The 9519-nt window shown below is 37.3% G+C and overlaps 1 pseudogene; it reads left to right on the top strand.

Moving 5' to 3' along the window:
* Window positions 1-479: 479 nt before the first annotated feature.
* Window positions 480-599, top strand: LOC115029921 (annotated as a pseudogene).
* Window positions 600-9519: the final 8920 nt, after the last annotated feature.

Genomic DNA, 9519 nt, shown 5'->3' with positions numbered 1-9519 from the left:
AGAGAAAGCACCCAAGGAACTAAAGGGAACTGCAACCCTATAGGTGGAACAACAATATGAACTAACCAGTACTCTGGAGCTCTTGTCTCTAGCTGCATATGTATCAAAAGATGGCCTAATAGGCCATCACTTGAAAGAGAGGCCCATTGGACTTGCAAACTTTATATGCCCCAGTACAGGTGAATGCCAGGGCCAAAAAGGTAGAGTGGGTGGGTAGGGGATTGGGGGGTGGGTATGGGGGACTTTTGGTATAGCATTGGAAATGTAAATGAGCTAAATACCTTATAAAAAATGGAAAAAATATTCTAATGCTAAAAGTCAGGGATGCTGGGTGGTGGTGGCATATCCCTTTAATCCGAGCACTTGGGAGTCAGGGGCAGGCTGATCTCTGAGTTTGAGATAGCCTGGTCTATAGACTAAATTCTAGGACATCCAGTACTCTAGAAGTCAGAGAACATCTCACATAAAAACAGTGCTGTCCTGACCCTAGAGGCATTGCAGGTGTAACCGTCGTTCCACATGTACATCTGTAGGTGGCAGAGAGTCTCTCCTCTGCACTCAGTGTTTTGACCTGTGAACACTGGAATGATAAGATCACTAACCAATTCTTGAAAAAAGCAAGCCTGAAATGACCACCAGTTCTGTACCAGGGGGCCCGGACTGGGAGCTATCCTGAGAAGTCTGGTGCTGCGCAGACCTGGGAGAGGGAAGACCATGCTGGAGCTGACCCCTCTCGAAGCATCCAATGTACTCTGGGTCTCTTAAGTTTTACATGATTGGCTCATACTGTGTAGCTGGATCTCTTCATTAAGAGCATCTTTAAGCACTGCCCATGTAGATCTGCTCGGCTCATTAATTTCAACTACTATTTAGTATTTCATTGGTTACTCGCACCAGATTTTATCCACAAAGTTATTGATGAATATTAAAGCTTTCCTAATTTTTCATTATCATAAAAAAAGTATTTTCCTATTTAAGTCAAGAACAAGGGGTATTTTTGTTTGTGATTTCATTGTTTCTTTGTAAATAGTCTTTGGCTAATGACCCTTTTCACATTAGTTCAACGTGTCAAAGAGGCTGTGTTTTCCTTTTCATTTAGTTCCAGACTTTTTCAAGTTTCTATCCCTGCTCCATTTATAGTTTGGTAATGAGTTTTTAATATCAATATGCTTGTGTATTGGTAGAGAATTGTTTACAGTCAATTTTATGTTTTGTTGCACTGTGGTCAGAGACTACCAGGAAAATTGTTTCAACATTTTTGAATTTATAAAAATGTATGTCCCAGCATTGGTTTATTTTAGAGACCTTCTATGTGTTGCTGAATAGAATGTGTGTTCTTCAGTGTCCAGATGCAGTATTTCATAGAAATCTCGTAAGTTCATTTGATATAGGAAGCCACATTATGATCATTTTGTTTTGTCTTCTTTTGTTTTTGTTTTGTAAGGTTTTTATGTTTCATTGTGAAAGGACACCTACAGCTCCTGGAGAGAGTAGGAGAGACACTTCCCAGTCAGTACATTTAAAAATCCTTGATTTGCAAAAAAATTAGCATATTTGAAAATGTACTTGTCAGTGATAATTTGTAGTATAATAAATGAAGCTTTGAACTTTTAAGATTTTCCCTTTTTCTTTAGCATTTCAACTACCCAGTCTTTTAGAGCTCAGGGGATGATATAGCCCTGATGTCTGCTATGGGGTCTTGAGACTCATGTCATAGATGGTGCTCTGGGCTTTCCATTTCCTGAGAACATATAGTGAGATTTGGGGAAACTGGGACTGTTCCCTATGCTTTGGAAGAGAAAAAGAAGATAAAAAGCATTTTTTTAAAAAAATAGATATCTTGAAGAAAATGTGAGGTGGAGAGATTTCTCATTAGTTAAGAGATTCCTGATCTTCCAGGGCTTCTAGATTAAGTCCCACTCCCATATTGCATTTCATAAAAATGAGTAGTCCCATAGGAACCAATGTCATCATCTGGTATGTACATATAGACATAGCACACCTATACATAAAATACATGAGTAATACTTAAAAAAAAAACAGGAAGTTTAAGAAGAAACTTCTAACTGTGCAAGTACATTCTTTACTTAATATCCATTGTCTCTATTTATTTTTGAAGCTGTAACATACCTCTTAAATACATACATATTTTATTAGATTAAAACACTTAGCAAGAATAGAAAAGTTAAGAGAAAAAGAAGATTGATATTGTTAATTATTATATAAGGCTGTATGAAGATTGAGGTGTTTTAATTTTTGGGGAGGATTTTATTAATTGCTTGTCTGGTTTTTATTTCAACACTTGTATTATTAGCTTAAGTTACTATGAAAAGTCTCAGATGATTTCAGAAACTTAAGAAATAGTTAGCCACAAAAATATGTATGATGTGTATATATTATTTGTTAACCATATAACCAGTTTATTAGAGAAAGTGGGATATTGAAATTATTTAGTATTCATGGATTAATATCACACTGTATCTGTAAATCCAGTAGTACATTTTTAAAGATTTATTTATTTTGTGTATATGAATGCACTGTTACTATCTTCAGACAAACCAGGAAAGGGCATCAGATCCCATTACACATGATTATGAGACACTATGTGGTTGTTGAGAATTGAATTCAGGATCTCTCAAGAGCAGTCAGCACTCTTAACCACTGAGCCATCTCTCCGGCCCCAGGTAGTACATTTTTAATGTCATTGTGTGCACCATAGTTTGGTGCATATGTGTTTAAGATAGTAATGTCTTCTTCATTAATTATTCCCTGGATTGGAATAGAGTAAATCTTTTCATTATTTCCCATTGTTTCAGTGTGAAGAATTACTGTCACATATTAGAATAGCAATGCCTGTTTGCTTCCTGGACTTCAATTAAGTATGCTTCTTCCCTACCTGTCTTTAAAGCTGCAATGTGTTTCAGGTAGACATAGATGTGTTTTGTTTCATGATCAATTCAACAAGTCTGAGTCTTTTGATTATAGAATTGAGGGCATTAATATTTACACTTATTATTTAAAATGTGTGTGTTAATTGTGGTCATTGTGATATTGAATTTTGGTGGTGTTTGTTATATGTTTCTTAGTTTCTGTTTTAGTATTCATGAATTTTAATTTCTGTCCAGTTTCTCTGCTATTCTTTTCCTCTCTTCAGCCATAAATACTGCTCTCTCCCTAGTTTGTTGCATATAATTTTTAGAAGATATTTATATTGTGGAAAGTTTTTCTTTATCGTTCAACTATGTCAGATATATTTCTGGATATATTAGTATAGATTCACAGTCATGGTCTATAGTGTTTTGAGATATGTTGCTTCCAGACCTTATACCTGTCAAACTTTCCATTGAGAAACCAACAGTTATTTACATGAGATTTTCATTATATGAGACTTCTGTACTTCCCGCCCCCCCCCCGTATCCACAGGTGGGTCTTATCCATCATAACAAAAACTTGATGAAGACAGAGAATATTACAGAAAAACACAGCCAAAATCAAAATGCAGAGCTGAGGAGTTCAGTTCCAAAGGATACATTTACAATACAACTCTTGCACCTAAGGCTCAGGGGTCATTTTAGGAAAAAGTCAAAAAAGATGGCCATTGCTAGAGTAACAGGAAGTTTGCTGTGAAATTGTCTCTTCTAGGAATGTCAAGAGCTGAGCCAATAAGTGCTCATCAACATGATTTCCTACACATAATCTAAAGAAGAACACAAACAACAGACAAGATAACGTTTATGAATAAAGCCCAGGCATCCTCAACCCTACACAAAGAACTACAGACAACTAAGTAATTCTAACAGTGGGAGAAGTATTCCTCCCCAGCAAATAGGACACACATTGATTATCCAGTACCAAATGGTTAGCCTTGAACACATACACACACACACACACACACACACACACACACACACACACACACAGAGGGGGGGATTATGAGTAAGTTGCATTTATGTATTTAGGAATATATGTGATATGTGTATATACATATATTTATAGGCATATAATAAAAATCAATGAAAAAAGGACATGAATTTTAAAAAGAGTAAGCAGGGCCATATAGGAGGGCTTGGGTCAGGAGGAAGGTAGGGGGAAATAATGTAATTATATCATAATCTTACACAATTAATGAGTTTTTAAAAATATGATACCCGAAACACTAAAATAATTAATTAGAGTCTGTTGATATGCTTTTATAACTTTTAAAGGTTGACAATTAGAGTGAATTTCTATAAATAGATATTTAAATTATTTTATTAAAAATTTGTGGAAAACAGGGCCCCCAATGGAGAAGCTAGAGAAAAGCACCCAAGGAACTGAAGGGGTCTGTAACCCTATAGGTGGAACAACAATATGAACTAACCAGTACCCCCAGAGCTCATGTCTCTAGCTGCATATATAGCAGAAGATGGCCTTAGTGGCCATAACTGGGAAGAGAGGCCCCTTAGTATTGCAAACTTTATATGCCCCAGTACAGGAGAATGCCAGGGCCAAGAAGCAGGAGTGGGTGGGTAGGGGAGCAGGGCAGGGGGAGGGTATAGGGAACTTTCAGGATAGCATTTGAAATGTATATAAAGAAAATATCTAATAAAAAAATAAATAAAAATATTTTTTATAATTTCATACAATATTCCAGTTACTCTCCTCTTCCACTCCTTTTACCTCTCTAACATTCTTCTCACCTACTTCCTCATCAGACTCTTCCCCGGATTTATGACTTTAGGCTTTGTTTTGATGTATATATATATTTTTTCAAGTATAGCTTTGATGCTAAAAAACATAGGTAGTGACAGATGGCCTTAGAATTTGAATGCTTTAGTGATTTTATTGAGAACATAACTCAGCTTGACAAAGATGTGATAGAAGCACAGTGGAAAGAAATTGGACAGAGAATAATAATAATAGAGAGTTCATTCATGTCCTGAAAAAGCCATAGGTTTCTGATTTTCAGAAAAATGTTGCTTCTCATTTGCCCTTAACAATTTTAGATAGATGTTTTATTATTTGAGGGGTTCATATTTTTCTTATTTCTGTCACGCTAGTATTGAAATTTAGTTAAGAAATTATGATTTTTCTGAGAACACAAGCTCAATGAATGCTATGGATTTTACCCATTGTTTCATAAGTTACCATAAATATAAAATAGTATATCCAGCTTCCATAGGAAGATAAGTCAAATCTAAGAGTAACTGCAATGAAGAGGACTGGATATATCTAGCTCAGCAGAATGGACCAAGGATTGGCTTCATCCTTGCTCTCTCCCAACTTTCATCATAGCCACATCTTTGGACTGTCCACACAATTCTGCACAGTTGCTGCTGGTGTTTACTGCAGCAAGACATTGCTTCTTTTACCTCTGGTCTCTTCTTTTTCACAATAGTATTCCTTGTGGTTTCTTCAAATTATATGAAGTTATCCTTTAATACCACGGTGGGAATTGGTTCTAAAACCCCTTGTCAACATCAGCACATATGCTTTCTCAAGTTTCTTATAAAATATGTTGTGGCATTTTCATATAACTCAGGAATACTCCCAAGATAAAATATACTACACATGAGTGTTGCAGAAATAGTTCAATTGCTCTTGTAGAGAAAATAGGATTATTTCCCAGCACTTACACTGTAGCCCACAACACTCTGAAATTCCAAACCCAGGGGATTTTATGCCCTCTTCATGCTTTTGTGGGCAACAGGCACACATATGATGCACATATTTATATGGAAACACAACTCCCATAATATATAGTATGAATTTGGATTCCGGCATCCACATGCAGTTTATTACAGCTAACTGTCTATAACTCCAACTCTATGGTGATGATGACTCTGGCCTTTATGGGCCCTAAACTCATGTACATATCTCCATATGCAGAGCAAACACACATAAACACACAACTAAAATCATATAAAATAAAGTCCTCATATAACAGTGTGTTATCCTTATAATTCTCTTATTATCAGTCTCACACCCTATGTTACCCAAGCTCTTTATAAAAATATTAATGAAAATATATTAAATTCACATGTGGACATATGTGTGTTTTTCTGACATCAGGGCTTGAAGGCATAGATGGGAAAATCTCAGGTGACCACTACACCCAGTCTACCCAACTCAGCAAGTCTGAAAGTTGGTGGAAAGTCCAGTATCAAAAAAATAGTTACAGAGCAATAGAAGGAGGTACCAGGCATTGACCTTTGTGTTCGTCACATCTGCAAAGCTATGTAGCATGTAAATACACATTCACACAGCACACAGTTGTACACACACACACGCACAGAGGAATGACCAACTCTCCACTCTAATGATCAAATGGTAGTTTTTATACCAGCTGTGTTACCTAAGCTGGTAAACCAGAAAAATATGTGCCTTTAAGGTCTCACTTGGAAGATTCAAGATACTCTGTGACATTTGCATGGGAAGTGCTTGCAAAGCTTCTACCTTATTTTTGGCTGTCTCTCAAGTATACGTGAGGAATAGCTACCACTATTATTAATCCTACTTAGATTTTTCAATTAAGATGAGTATTAAAGAAGAAAATTAGTCTCTTTCTTGGAAAAATATCTAGATTATAATGAAATAGCTTCCAGCAAAAAAAAAGTCTCTGGAAAATACTGAAGACAAATTGGCATCATTTCTGATGCAATTTTGTGAAATTCCACTCAAGTCATTATAAATGCACAATTGAGTGCTAAGATGCATAAAATCTCTTTATTAAGTTTATTTTCAAATGAAAGTTTTATATGATTCCTTAAAATATTCTTACTGAAATTATGCATGTCTCTCTGTCATTTCCCTATCTGTATTTTTATTGGATTTGGGGGAATTAATTATTTCAACCATGATTACAAGAGCCAAATAAAATTGCCTCATAGAGATACTTCCCTACATAGATGAAGGATAAAATAACCCAATGATCTCCTGTTTGCTACTGGAGCTAGCAGGAAAATACCTTCAGATTTAAAATACTAAAATAGTGAAATAATATTTCTACTGTTGTCATTAACACTCATTATCCATTGATCTATCAATACGGATCACAGCCCATCATGCCTCATGAGTGGGAGGCAGGGACCATGATGCTGTCGTTTACAAAATGCTTACTTGGAGACTGACTCAGCACTAGAAACTTTAAAAGCATGTGACATTTGAAGAACTGAACAGCTATATCCAGTTAGGCACAAGGCCATTTTTAGGTGAAGAACCTGAAAGGTAGATTCATGTTCACCTGGAATTCCAATGTAAAGGGGCAGTGTCAAATGTGGTCGGTGTCCTTCTTCCTTCTCTCCAGACAGCCCAACAGGTGTCTGACATACAAGAGGCAAAAGAAACACTACACAGGCAACATTCCAATGATTCCCACCTGATACACATGATGGTGTCTGCAACATACAAAAAGGCCTGTTTTACTGAGAAGTGTGCAAGGGGACCATATTTCATATCTGAGTGTGTATGCTTTAGCCCACACAGTTGCACAGGCTGGAAGGCTGTCTTTGTGGACAACATCTATAGGATCAATAATGAGAAAGAGATGATACTAAACTGAAGAGGCCACTGGCTGATAAAATGGCCTCTTCTTTTTTCTTTAAGGTTTCCAGATACTTAAAGAATGTCCAACAAGTTTAACTGGTTTATGTAATCCTTTTTTTTTTTTTTTTTTTTTTTTGAGACAGAGTTTCTCTGTGTAGCCCTGGCTGTCCTGGAATCTTAAGTGTTTCTAAAGCATCCTCTTACAAAAATATCTAATTATCCATCCAATTATCTGTGGACTTGGGTACCAGAGGTTTTCCACAGAGATCTCTATCAAGGCTGGGTGGGAAGGCCCCAGCTAGGGGAAGTGAGTGCAGGCAGGGAGACAAAGCCTCTGCTTGGTAACTCTGAGACTCTTTGAACTGAGTCAGGACAGGCTAGGTCAGAGAAAAGCAACAATAGCCATGCCTCTCTTGTGGGGGTTTTGGGGGGCGGTAACTCTGACTGGANCCAGGGTCCAGGAGACATGAGAGAATTCTTTCTGTCCCATGTAAGTGAATTATCATTACTAGTCTGGGGTTCAAGATCTAGCCTCAACTGGAAACCAGGCTTTCTGCATGTAGCCCATTGCCCCACAATTATCTAGTCATGATGACTCAGCCACATCAGCACAGGGCGTTGACCATCGTGATCCTGCAATGAAAGCCAGGTGATGACACTTCTATTCAGCCACTAATTTTCCTTCAGTGATTGACTTTCCACAAAGGATTGAACACATTTAATCCTTGCACTTTGACCCACGATGGTCCAGTTTTCCACAGTTCCTGTCATTGCTTCCTCCATGAGTCTTATTGCTCTTATGTAGTATATTTTCAGTATTGTAAAAACACAAAGATATATTTCTTTCCTCAAAAATCTGATATTGGCTTCCCATCTCACATGATAAACACCAGTGTCCTCATGCTGCCCTTCTCAGCCCCTCTTGTTCTGTTCTGGAATTCTGAGTCTGCTCCTATCTCTTATTCCATCCTTTGCTCTTTCATGTTCTAGGACATTGATTCTCAGATCTTCTCCACATGTCAGGCTCTCTTGTTTGTCCACTTCCCTCTCAGGCCAAGCCTCTACCTGAATAATCACTTTACTCTTGTAACATCTTTGTTCTAATTTCACATTCTCCATGAACTTACCCTGAACCCATCATTATGAACTTCAGTACTCACCCTGCTGCTTCTGCTTTCTACAAGAGCAGAACAAATCACCACATTTAGGAGCAGAAAGCATCACCCACTTTATTTTCAGACAATTTGTAAGTCAGCTGCTCAAGGGGCTTGACAGAGCTCAGAGCTTAGAATCACAATATATTCCCTTCTTTGAAACAGCTAATAGAATTAACTCTTCTGTAGACTTTCCTGCAAATGAATAAATGGAATGGAAATTGAAAGAAATGAAGAAGATATTTTATTTTAATGAAATGAAGCTCTTTGTTATGTTCTTATGAATAATACCAAAAGGCTTCAGAGGAGGAAGAAAGAGATTGCAGATCACAGTTCTGACCCATCAGGTACTCAGGAAAACTAGTTTACAAAAGAAGTGGCTACAGGTGGGAGCAAGAGAGGTGAGACAGATAACATCATTGAAAACTCAGGATGAATGGAGGATAGCCAACGAGGAGCTCAGAGTTTCTTTTTTGACAACTTCTGTGTCTTTAGTGTAGCAAGAGGAAGAATTGGACAGATTATTATAAATTGAAGAAGAAAGTGTTGACACTAGGATCAAGTAGGAAGGTGAAGTAAGGGAAGTGTTGGGAGGCCTTCAGGAAATGGTTGAGTCCAATTGAGACTGACCTTTCTGAATGTTTTCTACATTGATTCAACCGAGATGTGGCTGTTGGGGCACCTCTGTGTGCTTAAAAGTACCTAGAAAATTAAGACAGATATTTCTCTGTATTTATCTCTGCCTCTGTGTCTCTGTCTCTCTCTTTCTCTGTCTCTGTCTCTCTCTGTCTCTGTCTCTCTCTCTGTGTCTCTCTGTGTCTCTCTGTCTCTCTCTCTCTCT

The sequence above is a fragment of the Mus caroli genome, chromosome 18 (genome assembly GCF_900094665.2).
Source record: "Mus caroli chromosome 18, CAROLI_EIJ_v1.1, whole genome shotgun sequence".
Taxonomy (NCBI): domain Eukaryota; kingdom Metazoa; phylum Chordata; class Mammalia; order Rodentia; family Muridae; genus Mus; species Mus caroli.
The sequence above is the reverse complement of the archived record's forward strand: the minus strand, read 5'-3'. Positions and strand labels throughout refer to the sequence as shown.